At 36.6% G+C, this 24,486-nt stretch overlaps 1 protein-coding gene across 1 annotated transcript in view; it reads left to right on the top strand.

Annotated features, from left to right (window-relative positions):
• Positions 1 to 24,486, top strand: part of LOC116425342 (zwei Ig domain protein zig-8) — a 382,900-nt gene that overhangs the window by 84,210 nt on the left and 274,204 nt on the right. The window contains exon 2 of the mRNA XM_076366653.1: positions 3,698 to 3,763. The gene's annotated coding sequence lies outside the window, so the exon portion shown is untranslated. The remainder of the gene's footprint in view (positions 1 to 3,697; positions 3,764 to 24,486) is intronic.

Genomic DNA, 24,486 nt, shown 5'->3' with positions numbered 1-24,486 from the left:
TCACTACCTTTAGGCGCTGTTTATAGTATTATATATTGCAATGAATAAAGTTGAAGAAACCACTTTAAGGTTATTGCATTTGCTGCATGTGCAGATCTTGTGCTAAGAAAGAAACTAAAAAATCTGAGAAATGTTATAATATAATATTTTTTCATTCCTGTCAGGGATATTATGAAAAGGGATATTATTATGGCTTGGATTTGCTGATAGTTTACAGAATATATGATTTGCAATGGATTATTCAAATGTTTGATTACGGGGAATCGTGTAATTCGGTTGTTTGATCATTGATTTAGATGCTAATATTATATAGAATAAGAATTTAGAGACCCGTTATTAAAAGAATCAAATACAGTTGGAACTTGTTAATTACCGACAGCAGTCTTGTTAAATACGTCTTCTTTAAATATCAGTACAGTTCAAGAATAAAACAGATTTACGAGACTCGAGTAAATAACCAAACACCCATCGCGAAACCGGCACATCCCACCGTAAATTCCTTTTTTAATCAGACCAGATTTTCGACAGAAACTGTTAAAATCCCCCGGGACCGTCGGGTAATCTCCATTGAAAACGCTAACGTAAGCGGCGCCGTGTGACTAATCTTTCCCGTAACTATGTAAACCGTGACCCAATTCCACCAGATTAATGCGTCACTAAAAACTAAGGAAACAGGCGGTCGAAGCGGTTTTGCGTACGCCGTAAGTGCCGTTAAACATCTTCCGCGCTCCAGTTATTCTTACAAGGAAATTAATCCTTGATATAATAAGGGGAGTTCTATCCAGGTGAACCGGGCCGGGATATCCTGGTCGCGTAGCCCCGATGCACGGACGGCAATTATCGTGTAATTACGAAACTTGAATATCACAACGAAATCTCGTTTATTAACATTAACGACATCCGCTCTGAGGCACCGGGTTCAACCCTCGCGCGTCCTCCGGAATATTCTTCAACCCTCCTCTCATCTTTGTTCTCGTCACCGTCGTTGATCGATCTCCCGGCTTGTTTTCGGTGTTTTGTGTTACGCGGGACAACGATTGATCAGTATCGTAAAACGATCCTGAGGGATTGTTTGGTTTACGCGAACTATTTTCTACCTCGTTTCCCTCTTTGTTTCCTGCGCACTCTCTTATTTTCTATACGGGACAATTAGCTGCCATCCTTAACTCTTTGCCGGACAATGACGAGCGAGACTCGCGATGAAGATTTCTAGATTAATTTAACAACAATCAATGTTGTTCATTATCCACGGATCAAAGCACACAACTATTTTGCTACTATCAATGTATTATTTTCAAATGAAATTTCCACTTGAAGTAGAATGGAAAATTTTGTTGTATTTCTTCCAAATTGTCGATAGTAAAATATTACACGAGCTTAGTAGCGAAAGTAAATAGTATGCCAAGGTGTTAATGAGCTTCACTTGCGGAGTCATTGATTGCTCGGTTCCCAGTGAATCGGTATTGAATTGTAATTAATACCCTTTTATGCATGACATCTTGTTATCGGTATTGAACATTTAATTATAATTAGGTAAATTGGATGTCGGCGGTCACTCTTTTTTATTGAGGCGAAGAATGTAAATAATTGTATTTAACGGAGTATATGATAATTGGCTTGTTATGGAGGCTTGTTATGGAAATTTGTAACTTTGATGAATGTGGCTGTTCATATAAGAAAGTCTTATTTTGTTTTTTGATTTCCATTAAGGATATAGAGACTGAATTGTTAACTATACCCCGTTACGACACAATCATAATGGTACTTACGTATCGTACGGACCACCTTTGTTTGTAAAAAATAGAATATTAATAATAATAGGGATACCAACAACAACAACAACAATAATAACACAATATTCATAACATGTTCTATTTTAAAATAAATACCAACACTGAGTTAACCTAAATAACCGACCAGCACAATCCTCAGTTATGAAAGGAAGGTAGTCCGTACAATATGCAAGTACCCAAATAACTTTTTCTGCATAAAAATAAGCACGAAATAAACACGGAATAATTATTTTCGTGGGATTCACGGTGGTTGTAGCATATTTTCCCGCCATCGTACATCTTCCCACGTAAAATGTCAGAATCGGAGTAAAAGGATACACGGATATCAAGTGTCATCTCTTAGCCTCATACACGGCCAGAAGATGGTGAGAAATTCACAGTATACGCAGGGGTGGGATTCCCCGCATACTGATCTACATAATACATATGGAAATGTGGCTCGGATATTTGAGGTGCTTCCCGGATGGCCGTTCAATATCGTTTTGCCGACGTAGAATATTCGGCGTTCGGTTTTTGCTATATTTTAGACACGTGCCGGCTACATTTCCGCTCTTACCCAAATTGCACTCACGTTGTTAATCGTTAGAGGTACTCGTGTCTCGATGCCGTACAGTTTTTTCACGTAACTGGATGAGAGGAAGCAGCGAGTTCGATAACTCTGCTTTCGATCGTACGGTACGCGATTCGCTTCGTTTTCTTTTTTTGTGACATCAGAGAATCATGCAGGTGTTAACCTTTTGAGAGGTATTGTAGGGTATGTCTAACAAGAGCTTTTAATCATTTTCGCAACAGTTTATGGGGTATACAGTATTATAACAGTTAACAGGTATCAAATTCACTTATATCTTATTCGTATACATTTTACTTTGGGATATTATAAATTTATTATAAATTTGTATCATTGGCACTACAGTGTTTTCAATGGAAAGCTCGTTATTTTTTTGTGGTATCGATATTTAATAGAATTTCCTAAAAATTGAAAATAATTATAGTTGATATATTTGAAAAATGTATTGCTCATATTTTGTAAATGTTTTATATAATTATAGATGTTTCAACGTAAACTTTCATTAGACGTTCGTAAGTCTATAATTTCATTAAATTCATTAATTTCAGTAATTTCACTTCTATAGTATTTTTATATTATATATATTTTAATGTTTAAAAATTACAATTATTTGATTAAAAATGTGCCGAAACGAGTGACTGTTCTATGACTTTTGAGTAGGAGTGTATATATGCAGAAGGTTCATTTATCAGGGAATTGCAACCAAATAATTAAGAGATACTGGAAGACTAACGCCTACGTCGTTTTGCATTATCTAAGTTCGTCATCTAACTTAATATTACCTTGAGAAAGTTACCGCTTACTGATGAGCAGGATATATGTACTTATATGCTTTCATATGCTATATGGGAGGGGCTTAGATAGAATATGCACGCATTCGCTACTTTGCATAGTTATAATCAAAAATACGTGGTGATCTTTAAATTCTTAAGTGTATATGTTAATTTCTTAATAATAATGTTTCATAGTGTATTGTGTATTGAATTTGATAATTGATTACTTATGAATAACAGAATAGACCATGATTTTTACAGAAAAATGCCTTAATCTTATAACTTGCATTTCGATAGTAATGCAATAAAAGTGTAATCCACAGAGCTGGAAAAATATTAACTTTTCCTCACAAAAGTTTTTAGCAAAGAAAAATTTATCCTTGAACTGTGCAAGAAAGATACGCTTGAAATTATTCAGAATATTCACAGGAATCCATTCGTGGTGTATTGTCCAATTATTTCGCCCGGAGGACTCATAATATATCTGATCTTTTGTTTTTAGTAGCTAATGCAACCAAATTCCTCGTTTTAATTGAAATAATCGTGTTTTTTTTCTCTTTCAGTTTCTGATTGAAGAATCTGGTTATTGATTACAAACTTCAAGCGGTTGCGGATAATTTGCGTAATCGGTACGTTGATTATATCATAGAATAAAAAATTCTTATAATCCTATTTTTCATTTAAGCTTTCCTTTTTCAATAAAAAGTATAATTTCATTAAAGATATGAAGAGGTGCATATAATATTTAATTCTATTGAGGTGAATACAATATTTATTAATTTCTTCCGGGATCTCTACATTCTGTACATTCTTTTGTTTTCACGAGTACATTTGATATTCTGCCTCGTTATATTATTGGTAAAACGAACCAATTCCTATGAAAGAAAAACGTAGTGAAATATGATAAAATAAAAAGCCATGAATTTTATTGTCTATATTTTTGTAACCTACATATTTTGTAATTTTCATATTTCTGCACTTGGTCCGTTTCCTGTTTATTTAATCGGGATAAAACATAATTAATTTGAAACTAAGATTTTCTTCGTTTGAAGCAAACAAATCCATTTTCAGGCTGAGATCAATGAAATCGCGCGATGTGCCTTATTATCTCAGAGAATTCGACACTACATTCCGAGGATTGTAATATATTCATTACAGCAGTTTAATAACTAGAAAAGTTGGGGACTTCGCCGTCCGGAGAAAAGTTGAAAATTTCAAAGAACGCGACTTCCCTTTTCTTATTATAAAACTTTTTACTTCTACGTCTTCTCGTCGTACATTTTGCCGTCGCCGTGTTTTTAATAACTTAAGAAATAGTCCACGGAAGTTGAACAACTGCAGTCTGAACGTGGGATGTTAAGCTAGCCGGTGGAACATTATTTAGTAAGTAATTTTTCGATGGATATACCAATTTCGGTACTTAAATTGGGTTAAAACAGTCCTTTCACTGATTAACGCGTTGACCGTCACATCGGCATTCACCCTACAACTCGTACGATCGCAACTGAAAAATTGTAGATTATTCGATACAAGAAAATTCGGTTTGTTCGTTATGTTACTTAGAAAATCAATGTTCAAATCTATGTAAAGAGTTACGTTACCTAAAATTGAGTTAGTGTTTTATAAGCATTAAATAAGCTTTAAGTAAGTAATATAAGCATTTGATCAATGTATGAAATAATTAATACAAAATATTATATATCTAATATAAGCATTTGATCAGATGATTGGTAAAACTAGAATTATTAATCAAACCACCAAGACTTTACCGTTATTCCTTATTCTATGTTGAATAAATACCACGTGTTTTGGAACACTCGATATATTCAACAGCCCTTCCGATAAATATTACGAATCATTTCGGTGGAAAACGTATTTATATTTCCCTTGGATAAACAGTCGTTTATATTGTGGACCTCCGATATTTTCCTTGTCATATTTTAATGTTCGCAAATACCGACGGTTTTATCTAAGTACAACACGGCGAAGTGTACAGGCACGCTTTTTAGAAGCGGCAAATAATCTTCGCTTCGATGACGGCCAGCTTAAAGGATATCTGAAAGCTTCCGCTGCGTCGTGTCGCCGTCCGTGTTATAGAGCAGTGTTGAAGTAAACGGGTTAAAAATGAAACTGTTTTTCTCTTGTTCGTTTCTCTCAGATCGCACGCCGGATGCTAGATTCGCGACGACCCAGTATCGACTTCGCGGCTGAAAAAGACCGATTGCTCGGGGCGTTCATTAGTTACTATCTCTTGACGGCAGAAAATCAGAAATCGTCGTCCAGCCGGCATGATGCGATTACTAATCGCGCTTTCGTCGGCTCTCGAATTGACTGTAAATATTATTTCTTCCTCGAGACAATCGCAGTTGTTACAGACTGCGTCCAGTGTCCGATAGAGGAACGATACTTTGGAAAGTTCAACGCACTCACTGCGTTTAAAAGAATATTATTAAATCCTTGCCATATCATTTATTTCTTAGCTACAATCGATGCAACTGCTTTATCGTTAATAATTTATTATGAGAACGCACAATTCTTATGCTTATTCTATGTCTACGTTTACTTTAAACGATGATGATTAATAATAGGAAAGTAATATTGAATTTGTATGTAGAAAGTATAAATAACACTTAGATTTCTCAAAATTAGTTTGAATTTTTCGTCATGAGTCTGACACGATATTGTAGGCGATGGGGTTAATTAGAAAGGAATATTCCGTGTTTTTGGAATAGATTCTAATGGAATTATGAAATTTGTATTTGACTTTGAGAGGTTATATTATGTTTGCTTTAGGAAGTTTGTTAATTTACAGTTCGTATGAATTCACTGTTCATTCACGTTCATTAACTGGTTAGATACACGTGCATCCGTTCAATTTGTAACTTCAATTCACCTGTAACTACAGAATTTCTATTTATCATAGAAAGTTCTATTTCATATTTCCATTCATCTTTCTACATATCATAAAATTCTTTATTTTCCAAGTCACACTTATTCAATCTTTATTTTCTGTACAGTTGTAGTAATCCTATCGACAATGAAAACACCCACATAGTTATAATTAAATCGATATTTTTGCATTTATGAAAAAGTGAAAAATTGCGCAGAATACAAAACTATATCAAAATATCTAAAATATGGAATATTTGAAATGCGAAATATCTAAAGTGCGAAACACCCAAAACGTGAAATATTCAAAGTATGGTGCACTTTACAGCATGCAGTACAAATAACCACTCATAATTCCACATTTCCAACCATCTCCCGAAAAAATCCCGAATTTCGCATAAAGATACGCATTCAAGTTATAATGACAATTTCCCTATCTCTTCTATCGACGAACACTAACCTCCGCCAGTTCGTCCACAAAATCGTCCCCTTTGTTCGATTTAGAATTCACGCTTGGCCCAATCATTATTCGTAGATAGAATACATTAACCTCCGGCTTACTTCGCCGAGGATGCTCCTTCATCTGCCTCTCCCTCCGCCCCCATCCGTCGTTTCGGCGTTCTCCGTCTTCCGGTTCCGGCGTTCGTTCGAGGTGAAACTCCGCCGGCCAACGAAACTTCATCCTAGAGCGGGAACACCGGGATGAAGAATCATGAGAACGGCGGACCACGTGAGATTGGCCTTAAGCCTCGAATAAAACCTCGACGGGGTGATGATGCCACAGGGCCACGGGAATTTTCCCCGCGAAAGCTTTATGGTCCCGTGCCGAGCCGCGCGCGGACATTTTTCCTCCCGCGAAATTAAGAGACGGCGATCCTGGCCGTGACGGTTCCGTTGATGCGATTCCTCCTGAAAGGAGGACGTTCCGTGACCATTTTACGCGCGCCAGTTACAAAGGGAGCCTCGCCGTTCCGCCATTAAGGGCGATTTCTTCGCGCCCATTTCCGACGGGAAATAGCGATTCCCGGAGATACGAATAATCAAGTTTCCCTTTTTCTTCTTTATGGCACCCGGGGAAACGAACCGGGAATTGGTGGTTGTTCAGATCGACGCTGTTATTTTTTGATGGTGGTTATGGGGAGAAGTGTAATTTGGGATGGATGAATTAGGAGAGAGGAAAGGATAAGGGACCTTCGTTTAGAGCTTGGCTTTTGTGGCGTTCAGTATTTGTTTGGCGAGAATAAAATCAAAATGAGAGGTATTAGTTTTTTTGTTTACCAATTATTGATATATTAAAAGAGGTAAATATTTGAAATGATTTGAAAATGAATGGTTTCACTTCAATGCTGTAATTAATATGTGAAAACTGATGAAATTCTATTGTTACAGTTTTTATAAGAATTAGATATTAATTATGTTGAATAATCGATTTTTAGTGTTAAGTTATGTTAAATTTAGTCATGTTATCGTAAAGTTTGGTTTTGTTTGACCGTTTTGAATTGTAGTTGGATTTGATGATTCGACTTGTCCTTTTGATAATATATATGTTGTATTTGGTGATTCGACTTGTCCTTTTGATAATATATATGTTGTATTTAACGGGTATCTTTTTCAACAGTTGCGAAGGATAAATTAGTTTTCTGATTTATAAAAGTCCCTTTGTTGAAATGACAATTTTCAACTTCGACTCCTTGATTTCTGTTCGGTTCTGATTAGTGAAGTCTTCTTAAGTATACCTGCTCCAAATTAATTATTTATTCCAGCAATTTCAAATTTGTAATTTTCTACATCCCTAAAGTGTTACTAATCGTTGGATACATTTTGTGAAAAGGAAACCAATGACCCGAAATGTTCGTAACTTCTTTCTAAACAATGCAAATCTCTAATTTCTGAAAAAGCACCAACATATATACAACGATTCAATTTCTCTCTTTACCGTATTATGACAATGCGTGTAGTAATCAAAATTTCAGTCGTACAAACAGAACGCAGTAGATTTAATCCATCCCAAAACAATATCCCTGCATTGTTTAGTACAATTAATTACAGTAATTCCTTGGTCATAGTTCGATCTCGTTCCCATAGCAAATTAACATTAATCTCCGGTTGTATTACTTCATAGAATTATTATTAACGATGATTACCGCAGTCTGCGAGGTGAGCATGGTTCGCGAGAAGTCCGCGAAAGCAGAACCTTTGTTAACGCGTTCGAGGCTCAACGAAAATTATGTAATAACACGCTGGTAAAATATCGGTGGGAACTTTCCCAACGAAAGAACGAGGGAAAATTTGAAAACAATCTGAATACTAAAACTCGTTACACAATCGGAAGGTCCTCAGATTCCTGAAAACTCCCGAAAGTTCGCCGTGAATGGCGCGCGCTCGGCTTAAAACTCCGGCACGCGGCTCTAATCGTCGGACGTTCGTTAGTGGGAATGTTTGCGGATTAATCAATTATTTTGAAGGGACAGTATTAACCATCGTCCGGTGTTTACCCTTTGTCAAGTCCCGGATTCCTTTGTGCAGAAAGATAAATAGCAGCCGGTGGTATACGCAGCGAGGAACTTCTTGCCTAAACAGCAGGATCCGATGAGTGTGAACGCGTGAGACAAAATTGGACCGAATGTAGAGTAAGTCAGCGGTAGATGACCCACTTTTTTTGTAAATATTACATCATAAATTTTGTTAGTACCCAAGGAAAGAGAATATATTTAAGAAAGTAAATACACGTAGGAAGAGTAGTTAAATAGGTCTGTATACAAGATTCAGTATACCATTAAAAATTGAAAATATATACATTTGGAATTGTTCTAATCTGATTAGGACAACGGATCTCCGTGAAAAATTAGTATTTAGTAATAATTATTCAATGGCATTGGTAAGATTGTAGTATACGGGGAAGGATAACAGGAATTTTCTCTTAACATCTTCCGAGCTTATAATGATGGATATTACAATGTACACTGTTTTATTTCAATATTTGAAGAATATTAAAACTGTGATAGGAATGCATAGTGCACTCTTGTTTTGAGTCTATTTCTATCAGAAAAGTAGTATATTATTACCATTTTATTTAAAATGATATCATTACTGGTGGTGCGTTGGGTAGCGATCATTTCTTGTCAAGTAAGTGAACAGAATTTTGTGCAAAGTCAAGTTTGAATTAAAGGTTAAAGGGTGAAAAGGGGTAAAATAATAATTCCAGCAGAAGTTATTCGATCACATCATTGTAGATGATTTGTTGGCTTATAATTCTAATTACTGTGACCATTGAAAAACGAATTAAGACACTCTTAGTTATTAAATATTGATTTTAAAGAAAATATCGAACAGTCATCAGTAAGTACAGTATTGAAAGCCTCAACAGATTAAAAATAAAATAAAAACATTCTTAAATCCTTACGTATGCTAATTATACATCACTAATATCGATTAAAACGTAATAGCTGGTCGAATTACAGATTATCTTCTATAGTCGTTAATTGTTGCTTCCTTGCAGTCGAAAATAAAGAAATTACGGTGTATCCTAATTGACGATTACAGGTTATAACTTGTAACTGAATGAAAGAGTTGCGTTTTATCCATTAGCCTTAATACGCTACGTGTTTATATTTCGCTCAACTCTGACACGAGGAGCCATTGCGCCATGTCAGTGCCCTTGTCATCGCGCGTCGCCCGAAACGACATCGCATTAGCCGTGTATACGCTGGTTCAAGCTAAACTTCGCGTCGCGAAGCTCACTAGCTCAAGAAGATAGTATCTGAAGGCAGCCAGTTTCGTTGAAGATGCGCGTTTCCTCTAGCGCAATGAGATTTCACGAGCAGCGTGACGTAATTTTGGCGGGGCGACGGTTCGCCGAATTCGTAATGGGGTAGATAGGGGCGAGTCGGTTCACGCGGCGAAACGGATAAAAATAAGAATATTGGTCATATTTCTAACGCTGTTATAGAAATTAGTATTCTGACTGTCCATATTACTTCACACACCTTTCTTACACTTAATCCAATAATATCTTCAATTGTTTTAAACCGTTATTTACCACCAGCACGTGTTAGAATCGAAGCAAACACGTGCGAACGCAACGAATTTATGGTTAGTTTAAAATATCTTATTCGGAATTTCATACTTGAAATTGTACAATTTTGGATGAAAGAAAAATTTTTTACAAAAAATCGAATTCCTTTTTAGATCACCGAATGATCTGCAAAAAACTAATAGTTAAAACTTAGAATCAAGTTTCAATATTAGTGTGGGATGAATGGTTCGTTGTGCGTGTGTGCGTAAGGGCGATCAGGTCGTACTGCGACGGACCGGCGCCAGGATGTTTCGAAAATAGTGTGACTGCGTTTAGAAAATCTTGAGTGGCTGAAAGAATGTGAGAAAGAGTGTCTGGAATCGAGCGACTGGACCGTGAGAAAAGCGTGTACGTGACTGCGTGAATTTTGACTATGGACGAAAGATGCGCGTGAGAAGAGTGCAAGGGTGAGAAAGACAGAGTGTTAAAAGCGAGTGAGAATGCGTGCGCGAGGAACATTTTGTGCGAGATAGCGGGGAGAGACGTCAGTACGAGACTTTGTTAGCGAAACTTCGCGTAATTTGCGAGCGAGCGTTTGGTGATCTGTAAGGATCTTGCGACTTGTAAGGGAATATCCCACCACATTGAGGACTCTTCCAGGATAGTTCCTATAATATTGGGGGCTCGTCCGGGATCATTCCTATATCAGTAATAAAAATATAAACAAAATGAAAATTTTCGTTCTGTAAGCAAAAAACTGAAAAATGAGAAAATCGGATTTGGGTCAAATTCTGCGACGAGAAAGTAATAGTTAAAATTGAATAATAAACATTCGGCTTCAATATCAGTAAAAAAAATGATTAAAAATCTTAAAAACCTTCGCCCCAGGATTTTAAGCGAATCGAATGTTTCTCACTTTTCAGTGTTTTGCTTATAAAACGAAGGTTTTTAACATTTTTAGTCATTTTTTTTAACCGATATTGAAGCCAAATGTCTATTAATAAGAAACCTATGAAAAATTGTTGATTCTAAGTTTTAACTGTTAGTTTTTCTCTATTAAATCTGAACTGATCTGATTCGCCTCGATCTATTCTATAATACTATTTGCTGGGATCGGTTAAACTGCAGAGACGAGAGCATCATCGCGTTCGCGGCGCCAGCTGCTCCGATACTTCCATAAAATCTATACATCGACACCTAGAGTCGCGTCTCTCACGATTTCGAGAGATGTTTCTTAAATGTTTGATGAGTAGATCATTCCCTTGCACCACGGTTTCTTCTGCAACTGTGCTCGTCGGAATTGCTTTGTAACGAATAAATAATTTACTAGATATCAAAAAGAATTCCTTGCTCCCGCGTCTTCGTTTAGTTCAAAGATGAATAATTAGTAGTAGAAAAATGGTATTTAACTTTTACTGGAAAGAATAGAATGATATTTCAGTTCAGAATTTCATTTAAGCTATCAAATTTAAAATAGATTTAAATTTAATTTAAGCCATTTTATATGAAATAAATATTTAATGAGCTATAAAAAATTGTGTTTTTATCTAAATGAACCTTTTCACGACACTGCCATTAATAATATAAATAGAATCGACATTACAATGAACAGTACTTGTCGTCAAAAGCACTTACATACACTATTAAGAAGAGAAAATACCGGAAACAACATGTAAAATAAATTCTTTAGCCTATCTTATTTTATTTCTATGAGATATAAACTACATTGGTTAACAAACTTCAACTTGCTCTTTCGAGAAATAAAAAACTCAATTTATCGGTGTAATATACGTAACAGGCATGTGGAATGGAAACTGCAAAGGGCTAATTTCATAGACGAATGGGCTGCAATGGATAGTTCGATTTATCTGAGAATTCATCAGAGAATTCTGTTCATTACACCCATCCAGATCCTATGTTCATCCGGAAGGATTAAACAGAAATTTACCAATTTCAAGATGTGTGCATTGTATTCGTACATGGTGAATGATCCAAAGTGTTCAGGTATCCAGGGTTTCCTCGTATACCTATCTGTCTCTTGATCCGGAGTGCATTCCGATGGTTAGTCGATTGCAAATCGTGGAATTCGTGCCTGTGGCTTCCATTAAGGGAGTTCCAGCTACAGTTCCACGTTCGTACCGCTACATCCTCCATCTCTTTCAGGGAATGTTGGACGAGCAGTTCTCACCCCTTTCAACACCCCTTCGGTTTCGTTACCCTTTCGGCGACGGTTCTTGCGATCGTGCCCCTAAATTAACGATATTTACTAAATGCCGTTATCATTTCCGTTTACCGGCGATAGGCATCCACGGTTATTAAACGGCTGATAAGTGGTGAATTCGGAACGAGTCGTTCTTAATACGACTTCCTGTTACCGCCTTTGTCGCAAAATTCATGTCACTGTCGTTGATTTGCCACGAGAAAAAGGAACTCGTTTGTTCGTTGTAAATTTACCTTTACTGTAGAAGTTAAATACTGATGACTAACGAAAAATATTGAATGTTGATTTAATAGAAGTATATAAATACAAATAAATACATTTGGAAATTTGAAATCAATAAACATGTTTGTTATCTTGTGATCTTGTCCGGATCCAGAAGAACACCAGAGTTGCTTAGGTTTTGTGTTTTATTGAGTCACACGATGGCGAGTCCGAGTTGGAAAAACGTAGTAGAGGTTTTAATTTGATGTTGACGGTTGCGTGGATGAATTCTGCTCTTCTCGGTTGATGGGATTTAGGAAAACTCGGGAAAAGAAGAATTCGGTAATAGAGAGGGGGAAACATTTGGGCCTTAATGATTCACCTTGGGGGTTGGAGTGATTAAAAATCTGAACGTCGGACTGCCCGCAATGTTTACACTTCGTCAGATGTACAAGATGTTCACAGAATGATTAGGTTTACAAGTAGACGCAGTCATGATGTTAACAGAGCATCTCAGTATGCATAATGTTGTTTTTAGATGAAGCTGGTGATGAACACGTTTTCAGATGGACGCAGGCATGGTATATCATAATGGAAATGTTGAAGACAGAATGTAACAAAAGTGATAGTCATAAAAATAATCGTGATACAGATAATAATAGTAATAATAACAACAATAATAATAATAATAATAATAATAATAATAGCTATTATAAATATTCAGAGTGCTTAGTAGGGTGAGTAAGAATGTATATTTGGAAATTTGTAATAAATAAACACCTACAATTATGAATATGAAATAAACAAACACCTATATTTGTGAACTTAAAATAAATAAGCATCCAATATTCAAATTTTCTCTTAGTGAAGAAATATTCAATTCAGTTTGAAACCTTCGTTAAGAGTCTGGCTCGATGTAATAACGCAAGAAGGTTATTAATATTATGATCAAAAACAAAGTTGGAATTTTCGTTATTAAAGGGTAAGGGGAAGTTGCAGATTTAATAAAAGAAAGAAGGAAACGAATTTCCAACATAAAAAGAGTTCTTCCGCTATCTTCCTGGTCTATCCGAGCGTGGCCCGTGCCTGCGTTCGCCAAGATTTTTGTAGACATATTCTGCTTTACGATACCGTCCACGGAATCAATAAAAAGTGTGTTTCCGTGAGTTTCTTTCCCATTGTCTCAGCGAGTAAATCTTCTCCGGTTGTCGCCGGTCGACAATACACGTTTCAGGTATTTTCGTAGCGAAGATCCGCTGCCTCGACTTTTATCTCATTGGACGTATTTTCCGATCAACAGACCGGGTCGCGAAATAAAGGTCGGATGTATAAAGAAATCGGGGGTGGGGATGGGGATATCCGTACTACGTGTGTGTTGCCTTCACGAGAATTCGAAGATGTACGCGACGCAATGCTTTCGCGATAGCAGGTGCGTTTCGGGGAATGGTGCATGAATAACTAAAACTGTATAATAGCAGATACCGCCTTGAACATTTGCATACATCATTCTAAGCTACTATGCTGAAAAAGTCATTTTGAAATATCGAATATGGCTGGAATTAATTGGAAGTTTTAACGTGAGTTATTAATATAGTAATGGAAGTTACATTTTATTTGATTTGTTGAATTTTAGCAGTTAATTTCATTTAAGGCAGGGCAAGAGTTAAATGCATATTTTGTTGAAATCATATGTTTGAAATGTTTGATTGATACTTTTTGAAAATACTGATTTATTTAGAAGATTATAGGATTGTTTTAGGGGTAAATATATAGGATCTGTTGAAGTGTCTTTTTCTGCTATAGTGTTTGGTTTTTATATTCTGAAAACGGGAGGAATTATAGTGGGTAATTGATATTTTAATACTGATAGTAATTCGAATTAATTACGGTCATTTTATCGTAAATTAAATTTTTAAATATTCATTTCGAAGGGACGTAAATAATTTAATGTACAGTCTGAAAATTATGGGATTTCTTATGATAGTTATTTTCATTTCCATCCGGAAAATATTCACCGCAAAGTACTTCTCAAAATGTAGGCTTTGCTGGCGAAAACTAAATCTCCGAATTGGTATTCGTTTCACGTGAAAAGATTATTACAATTTCGTGAAAATGTACATTTTATAATGTAGTCGTTTACGAAATGAAGTTCGTTACTTTCCGTGAAAAGAATTCAGCATACCACCTGACGCTAATTACTAAACTGCGGAAATTTATGCAATTTCACATTTTTACAGGAAAATCTAGAGAAACGGAAATCAGGACACATTTTTTCTTACTCATTAAGTCTTTTCAATTAAAATCAATTCACGTTGAAATACAGTTTCCCATTCTTTTATATTTAATTTTCGATAAAAAGGGAGATAAGAGAAAAGGGAGAAAAGAAAACATTCGATACCCACTGTACTCAAATACTCCCCCTTTACTAAATTTGATTCCATTACTATCTGTACATATCATGACATTGCAAAAATTATTTAAACGTATATTTAAACTTTTCTAAAATGAACCTTTTACGGTCGAATGTCATAATGGCTTCGATATTTAAAATCAAAATCTTCAATTCGAATAATATTGTTATTCAAATAACAAGAGATTGTTGTGTGATTTTCTTCCCTTCTATTATTAAATTCTTCGAAGCACATCGAATTTAGTCGTACTATTAAAAGCATCATTTAGACCTGTAAATGGTTGCGTTCGTTATCGTTATAGTTCCCGCATTAAGTGACTCATAAGACCGGGATATAATAGGCGGATCAACGTGAATCCTAGCAGATCGTCAGACGCAGTTTCAGAAACTGTGCAAGCCGAGTTAACGGGGCAGACTTTTCGAATATAGGCCGAGCTAACGCGCCGATAAACATTTACAATAATACCGTATATTCGCGTGCTATCTGGGAATAGTGAGGAGGTTTAGTTTCGCTACGGCGAGACGCCGGTTTCCGTTTCACCGGAATCAGGGATATTTGTAATATTAATACTCCGTAACTAATTACCGTTCCAACAGTAACTTTCAATATGCGACTGAAACTCAAGTTTGCGCAGAGGATAAACCGATTCGAGCGGAATTAATTTGATGTAACTTGCCGCGATGTAATGGAATTTCGAGCCCCGTGTTACGCGAACCATGGAACAAAGGACGGGCTATGCCAATACACGACGCACGTGTACTACGATTCCAAACTCAATTATGCTTATTTTTTTAGTGAGATATAGTAATTAATGTATCGTTAGTTGGTTACGAGCACGGTTGAATCTCAAGTACACTATAGATCGAATGTTTTGGACCACTATGGTGATTGAGAAAAAGTTCGCATTTTTTAAAAACGACTTTTAGTTGAAAATTTTTGTGTATGATAGTGGAAGATGGACATATGTGTATGTGTTAAATGTAAAAATTGAATGAAACTGGAAACTTCTAGATGGTACCTCGAACCATTTACATGTTTAATGGCAAATATTCAAAGTTATTTAGTAAATTTAAATATATAAGTTCAAATTAATAACTTCATTTCAATATAATTCTTTACTGTCTTACATTGATATTTTGCCAATATTATTGAAAATGTCGCCTTAAGTTAAAAAGCGTTTAACCAATTAACTGTGGAATTTAGTTTTAAGAATCTTTCATTGTGCGCGCAATAGAGTCAAGCAATGAAATATGTACTCATCAAATGCGAATTTACCTATAATATGTTCTGACGAAAAACAAACAAAACAAGCAAAACGAAGGAGAATTCCACCTGTATTTGAAAAAATAATTAATTTATTGTTGAAAAGGATAGTATCGTTTTGAGTTTTAAGATGACGCGTATACTCGTCAAATGCAATTAACTGGTTAACAGATTGTAATCTCATACTGCATGCATATAGTTATTTTACGATTATGATAAACGTTTCAATGACTGTTAGTCTTTCAGCTGGAATACGCGATGTAAACCGTGAAGTCAACTGACAAGATGTGAATAATCGATAAAGTGACCGAGGTCTGTGACTAGTCAGGCAAGTGACAATCATCTATCACTGGTCAGAGGAGTGACAAAGATCTGTCATTACTCAGGCAACCGAGTAAGGTTCTGTGAGTAATCGATCAAGTTGACTATGGACACTGGCCACTTAGCCCGACGATTGAAATTTCGTATCAAGCAAACAAGTAAACCGTCATCTGATATGCCATTTCAGACAAGTGGGACGTATTTAGCGACTGATTAGATAAGGTAACATACATAGTAGATTGCACACCTGAATCAAGAAGCAAAGTAACGTTCAAAGTATAGTAAAATCAACTCTCTCCACTCCGTTGAAACTTGCATCAAAGATACCAAATACAAACTGTCAAATTATAAAGTTCAATTTCTACTAACATTACAATCAAATTAATCAACAGCGAAAAAATAAAAATGTATAAATGTATATACATATAAAATTACTTTTCCCAAAGCAAAATTCTACGATTCCGATAGCTTCGTTATATAAAACCAGATTTCCTTGCTAATTATTTCGAAAAGTATTCAGAATGCAAAGAATTCGTAACATTTTTGGTAGTTTATTTCCTTCATAAAGGAACTGTCAGTCAGCAAATGAAATTTCTGCCTTATTCTAATTTCCACGAAATAACCGAGCGAAATTGTGAATTTGCATAAAGATCGATAGTCCAGCCACGACTTGCCATGACGAGAACCAGGCTCACAGTGACATTCTGATTTCTGCTTCTCCGTTCGTTGTGTTACTCGTGACGAATGGGACGAAACGGAGAAGAAAAGCAGAGAACCGACGCCGTCTGATATTTTCGCGGCAAAACCAATCAGTAATCGCCGGCGTAGGACAATATGGATAGTATAACCGGAACGATAATTGTTATTGCACCCGTTAACACATCGAGGCAGAAGCGGGTCTCCGGGGCGCCGGCACGAAAGTACCGATGCCCGTTTGGTAAGCGGCGGTTGGGCGAAGGATTAACAATTCCGCTGGCGTTAAGAGCAGCTCGAGCGACGCGCACACCTTCCTGCCGAATTGCTGCCGATTCAATGGAGTGGCTAATGAATTTAAGCTATCTTCAGCGGCCTCCACCTGTGCTTGGGTTGGGTTCTGCCAGAACGTTTACCGTATATACGTAGATTCTCCCAGAAACTGTAGAACCAAAGTACATGCAGTTGAATTTCTTGAAAGAACGATTGTGACAAGTAAATGCTTCAGTTTAAGAATAATATTGGCAGTTATTGTGCTAGGATATTTAGGTGATAATGTGATAAAATTTTTATTGGAGTATTCATTTGGAGCATATTGATTGGAATGTATGAAATTGAAAATGTGAGGGTTGGTGATGAAATAGTAATAAAGGTTTGATAAAAGATTTGAGATATTTCTTGTAATTATGGTATATGAAATTAAATCATTGAACCAGTGGAACAGATGTTTCTACGATTAATGAGGTAATTTTGATGTTCACTTTTTTTCGATAGATGTGTATGTTTACTGTAGGATAATTCTAATTATAAATAGCTAACTTGAAAGTTGGTGTAATTTCTTTTCTGAATTATTTTGATAATAAAATATTATATATTTATAATCCGTTTGCAAATATTTAATAGTGTGATGTTCCATCAATAATGGAATGGAATATTATACCATCTTTGATATCCGTTGTTGAAATGTCAATAATTGTATTTCTGTTTAAATCACTTTTCATGATGTAAACAAGAATATTCTGATAAAGATTGTTTACATTATGAATTATATACAAGAATATAAACGACATTTCGATTTACCTAGAATCATATTTATTACGTTTTTTAAGATTCGATGATCATTACAAAAAATTAATGACAGCACAACAAATATTCATACTTATGTACTTGCTTTTGTTCGATATCATAAGCATCTACTTGTAGACTGTGATCACGGTTTTTTCGTTATTATTATGTTCCCTACTTTTCTTCCTCCTTTTCCTTTTTTACTTTTTCTCGTTTCTAGAACTTCACTTTTTAGGTTTTGTTTTTCGTTCCTCAGTTCTTTTTAAAGCACAACTCCAGCAGAAGAGAGAGAAGTTTTCATCCATTTTTGTTTTTATCTGAAGCATCCAAGAATGTCGAGGCACAGTCCTCATTAATTCTATATTTCAGTTCGAATAATAAAATGAATATTACCTTTTGCTCTGAATTACATTAATACAAAGCGCAATAATTGGAAGACATAAAAACCACTTATTCCTTCGACGAGATTCAGATTGAAAGAGGACATTCAATTGAATATAATCCTCTTTCATCCCATGTACATTCAAGTTCGAATAACAAAATGAATATTAAATTTCGCTTTGAATTATATTAACAATATCACTGCACAGGTCAAAGGGACGTGATTAAACTTCAAAGGAAAATAACTAGGAAACAAAGTCCACTTATTTCTTCAACTAGATTCTAGCAAAAGGAACATGAAAGTTATAAAAAACATACTTCATTCATGGGCTTAATTTCCAGTGAGTCATCAGTTTTCATTTACTGGGAATTAATCTTGTTCCATTTTCGGGTTTTTTCGATCTAATTCTCATTTTCCTCGCACCATTTCAATGGTTTAATCCTTCTCGACTTAGTCGTTCCCTCATTTTATCAAAGACACTTTAGAATTAAGGTTATTAGAAGCAAACTGTTACTACTTTATATATTTCTACCTTTCCAATAATATTAAAAATATACGGATAAACCTAGGATCGCAGCAGGGTTAAGCCTTTGTGGTCAAAAAATATCTCACTGCAAATAACCACTTTCTCTCTCAAAATTTAATGACATAAATATTGGTACTTCAGTATTAGCCGGACTATCTAGTTTTCTAAGTTTTGCTTTTACCGAACCGAACCTAACTCAACATTTAACCATTATATATACTTTTGGTAAGTGAAAAATGCATCTTTTAAATGGTTTTCTAAAGCGAAACATACTCAAAAAACAGGTAGCCCGGCTAATGCTAAAGTACCATTGAATTATATATTTGTAGGAATTATCCCGTACGAGTCCTCAATGTTGTAGGATATTCCCTTATAAGTCGCAAGGTCTATACAGATTACTAAACGCTCGCTCGCCGATTACGCAGTCTCGCACTAACGTCTCGCTCGCACATCACGCACCAAAATGTCTCTCTCCACAATCACCCGGCCACGCATTTCCACTCGCACACCCCCATTCGCTCTGTCTTTCTTACCCTTGCATCCTTCTTACTCGCATCTTTCGTCCATAGTCAAAATTCACGCAGTCACGTACACGCTTTCCTCACGGCCCAGTCACTCGGTTCCAAACACTATTCCTCGCATTCTTTCAGTCATTCACGATTTTCTAAACGCAGTCACACTATTTTCCAAACATCCCGGTGTCGGTCCGTCACAACATGACCTGGTCGCCCTTACGCAGACACGCACAATAAACCATTCATCCCACATATTTGCTATATCGAGATATAAGTGGCGACTGAGAGTCTTTCGAGTGCGATGAGTTAATATTGTTGTCGAGGTGACTCTGAGAGTATGTTTCAAGGGAGGAAGTTTCACTGGTTTTGTAACACTAGTTTTTATTAAGTTGAACTGAGTACAATGTTATAGTACAAACGTCGCCAAGTCGCTCGTCAAAAAAACTGACTCCTCTTTTCCGTTTTTCCTCCGTATTTAAAGGATTTTGTAAAGGAGTGGGAGAAAGGGATTTTGGGTGAACTGAGGGCTGCAGCGATTTGGTGGGGGCTTAGCTTTGTAATCTTGGCATTCCATAGCGGCAGTCCCTGAGTTTTTGGAAAAGGTGAATTTTGTCACCGGATGCATAAATTTGGTGTCTAAAAGGAAAACTGGATAGTTAAAAGGAAAAAGGGATTTTCAGGATGCATAATTTAGGTGCATAGACAGGAGGTTGTTTTAGGTTCGGAGAAAAGGCGGAAGATTGGAATGCATAATTTAGGTGCATAGACAGGAGGTTGTTTTAGGTTCGGAGAAAAGGCGGAAGATTGGAATGCAACCTCGGAAAAGGCCTCCATTTAACGATTCCCAAATGAGGTAAGAGGGGTATGTGGTGATGCCTATCACGACAATATCGAAATAAAATTTCCCTTTCGGAACCGTTATTCGATAATTTGATTGCGTTGGTAGGCAGTGGCGGTGAATGAGCGGATATTGAACTGTTAGAAAGCAGCGTTGTTGACCCGGTAACGTGGACTCGTTAACGCGTACCTAGTCGTAACGTATGTTTTGCATTTAATGAAAATGTGTCCGCGTGTGCCGGCGGTATAGGCGCAAGGTATCCAACTCTGGTTCCGTCGTTGTCGGCCATTGTGGAACGCGAGAATCAAAATCTACCGCGCGTCGCTCTCGAACACGGGACTTCGTTAATCCGGTTTCTGGGCTTATTATCTCCCATTAGCCGGGCAAAAAGAAACGACGCTGCTCCGCGCCGGTGGGAAAGTTGCCCGGAAATTCGCTGAACATTTCTTAACTGACAGCGTCCGCGGGGATGAAACTTTCCTACATTTTTTCGTTCCCTGGGAACTTCTTGGCGTCCGTCTACTCGTCTTCCATCCTTGCGGGAGGTAATCCTTTGTTTTCCTCTATCGTTCTTCTTTCTTCTAATTTTTTTCATTTATATTCCTTTCGGGAGCAATGATAATTTAATTTCGGCCACTTTTTGTGTCAGGTGTGAGGTGTGAGCTATGTTACTAATTGTCGATTGCAAATATTTAATAGATATTTATTATAAGTTTATTATACATCGTTGTAAATAAATATTTAATATGAATTAATAATTATGGATTGTTATCATTGATCATACTGACTATAGTATTCTCTTATTTATTGTAAGGCAGCTGTGTATCGAATCCAAGACTTCGGAAAGATTGTTACAGTACGTTTAATTTATTCATCTTTTTAATTTTAATATACCACCTCGTATAAATAGGAAAAGTCAAAAGAGTTAATGGAAGTAATTCTTAAACGAACTTTAAGAAGATAATACCAGCAGTACCAGGAAGATCAAAATAATTACCATTTTCAAATTTTCTTATTCAGCAAACCGATTGGTGATTGCAATTTCTAAAAGCACTCCACGCACGCCTGCAATCTGGTTATTTCAAAAGGGCACAAGGGTATTGGCCCCAGACGGGTTCCATCAAACTTTACAACGCGGATGATTCAATTTGCTCCGTGACCGACGCGTTCAGTGCCGCATCATTCCGTCGTTAATGGTTTAAGTCTCTTTCGGTTTATCCCTGGGGACCGGTAACAGGATTAAAAACCGCTCACGATTACTTGCGTCGCTGCAGCTATCGCAAGAAAGTAACATACAAACAACGGCGCGCATTATCCTCGAGGATCATCTAACAAGTGGGACGGTCGCAAAGTGGGTTATATACTAGTCGCTAAGCTTTACGAGGACGCTCGCTTCTCCCTGCGCTTCGCGGGCCGGCCGGCCGTACTCGTAAAAGCCCGATGTTAAAGTCTCGTGACACCGAACCGGCGATTAATTTAATTACCGTACCACATATACGCCAATCCTGGCCCCCTATTCCAACTTCATCGTTTCGGAACCGATTCAATGGTATCAGCCGCTCGGTTCAGATTGTCCCGCGACTGGCGACTACACTGCGCGACACGGTTTAACATTAGCAGATACAGGTGGCCGGCGATGTTTGCGGACGCCATGATCGGCCGGTGAATGCAACCGTGTATGGGTGTAGCTACGACGGTGAAGAATATTTGATAAACGGGAATGGAAATGCGTGGCGAACGTATTATTTGGCAAATGGAGGGTTTATGCGGGTAATACGGGCTGATAAGTTTTCTATTTTATGCTTTTTTTTTGCTTTTTATCGATGCTCGCTTTTGAATCCTCTGTGTTGGTAAATCGTTTTTGATGGGGTTGTTATCTTCTGTGCAACGTTATGGGATATTCAAAGCCTTGCATTACGGTTGCTTCACCGTTTAAGTCTTTAACCTTTACGTTGGCAATCAAATTGTTTGTATTTATTTGAATTGTAGTGTCATAATATTTTTGCGTGAGTTTGATATTTTGGAGGTAGAAACTGACGTGAAAGTTTACGAGTAATGAGAATTGGCATTAATTTTGTCAAATTTTTATGGGAATATGAGAAATTGCGCTAAAGAACTTACTCGGTTGCTAATATAAGAGTTAAAATATGTTTAAATTTTCGTGATGTCAATTATGAACATAATAAAGTCAATGAACATTGAATACTGACGAAAAGTATGTAATAAAATATTTTCTCCTTAAAAAGATGTATTTACCAAATTGATTCATCATTACTTACGATTCCTAAAAGTACATTACTTTATGGACATATACGATCTCGTTATTTCAAACAGAAATGATAATAAAGAAGAAATTTGCTTACATCAGTTCTACCATATTTAAACAGCAAATAGCGTATTGATACTTAACAGACATTTAAACCTTATTTTCTGAATTAACGAAGTCGAAGCTTTAAATGAACAAATTTGATTTTCACATGTATAATCATCTCCTGCTTGTTCGCATCATCCTACAACAAAAAAGGAGATGAAATAACATATGATTCTAGCCTAAATGAAATTTTTCAGGGGATAATACTAAAGAATTGGTTCGCGTAGCGTAAGAGCGTTACAGTTTGTTCGCGTTCGTTGCTCAGCAACAATAAACGAGTTCTCGCGCGATTGGTCCTGCAGCCACGTGCACGAGCGAGGGGCGGGTTTTACACGGTGGCACGATGTGACACGTACTTTATGGTTGTGTAGTACATGCCCGGGCTACGATGTAACGTAGTTGTTCTGCGCGCTTGTTACCGGTAACTAATGTGCCATGCGTCCATTCGATAGCGTGATCCGATGATCAGGCGGCGCAAAATGGAAAACCGAGTCTCGTGTAAAATGGAGACGAACTGGCCGACAATGTTCGAATGGGAAAATAAAACAGCTCGAATGGAGAAATATACGTGTAGAACATTCGGGGGAGCATTCCAGAGGGATAAGAGTTTTATGCGAAACAAAATTTTCCGAGTGAGCCGCTGCCAGCGAGTTGTAAAGTACAACGAATAGGGAAAATGGTAGAAAAAGAGCCATCGAAAATGGCACGCGAGGAAAGAAGGAAGTTCCGGGGACAGATAGGAATTATAAAAGAACAGGGAAAGGGCAAACGTAAAGTTGTATGAGGTAGGTGAAACGGCGAACAAACGGCGAAGCGAAGGGTTATGTTTTAAAAGAAAAGCACACAGGGAGTGGCGGAACAGATGTAGAACAAAGTTGAAGTGTTTCAAGGAGACAGTACAAACACTGTAGGTGGATAAATTATTCGTATTATTTCAGTTTGAAAGGACTTTTATAATTCAGTTATTTTATAATCCAGTTCTTTTATAATTGAAACACATTACAATGTTTAACACTTTTATGACTTGTCTGATAGGTATATAAAATCGATAGTTTAGTAATTCATTTTGGATAAATTTATTTATAATAAAATTTAGTTATGGTTTTGTACAAAGTATATAATAAAATAGTGAATTTGTTATATATTTGAACTGGGATTCTCTTATTAAAAAAACAGTAGGTATAATATAATGGTTAATAGTTTTACTACTTGTATAAGTTATGCAAAAAGGTTAATAACTGTTGTATGAAATGAAGAACGTTTTTTTGAAGGACATGTAATTCGAATGATGAATTTATTGATAATATATTACCGGGAAATTTGGTTGAAACAAGAAGTGAATACAGCGGAAACGCTTTCTAAACAGTTGTAAGTATTATATTATTGTTTTGAGAGAGTCAACGTGTTTCTCACAAATATTCGCGAAAAAGTAGTTCTTCTGCGGAGAGTATTCCAACGCACGGAACGCTGGGAAATCGCGTAACGGATTCGACAGTTACGACAGCTATCCAGACTTATATTTCAATTTTATATCCTAAATTCGTCGGCTAAGGTTTTCGCGATTTTAACTCGACGTGTGACGCGAGGAATTATTCCGCGTTTCATAGCGTAAAGTAAGCAAAAGGAAAAAAAGTGGGAGCA

Source organism: Nomia melanderi, chromosome 4 (genome assembly GCF_051020985.1).
Source record: "Nomia melanderi isolate GNS246 chromosome 4, iyNomMela1, whole genome shotgun sequence".
Taxonomy (NCBI): Eukaryota; Metazoa; Arthropoda; class Insecta; order Hymenoptera; family Halictidae; genus Nomia; species Nomia melanderi.
Note: the sequence above shows the minus strand (reverse complement) of the source record. Positions and strands in the feature narration are given on the sequence as shown.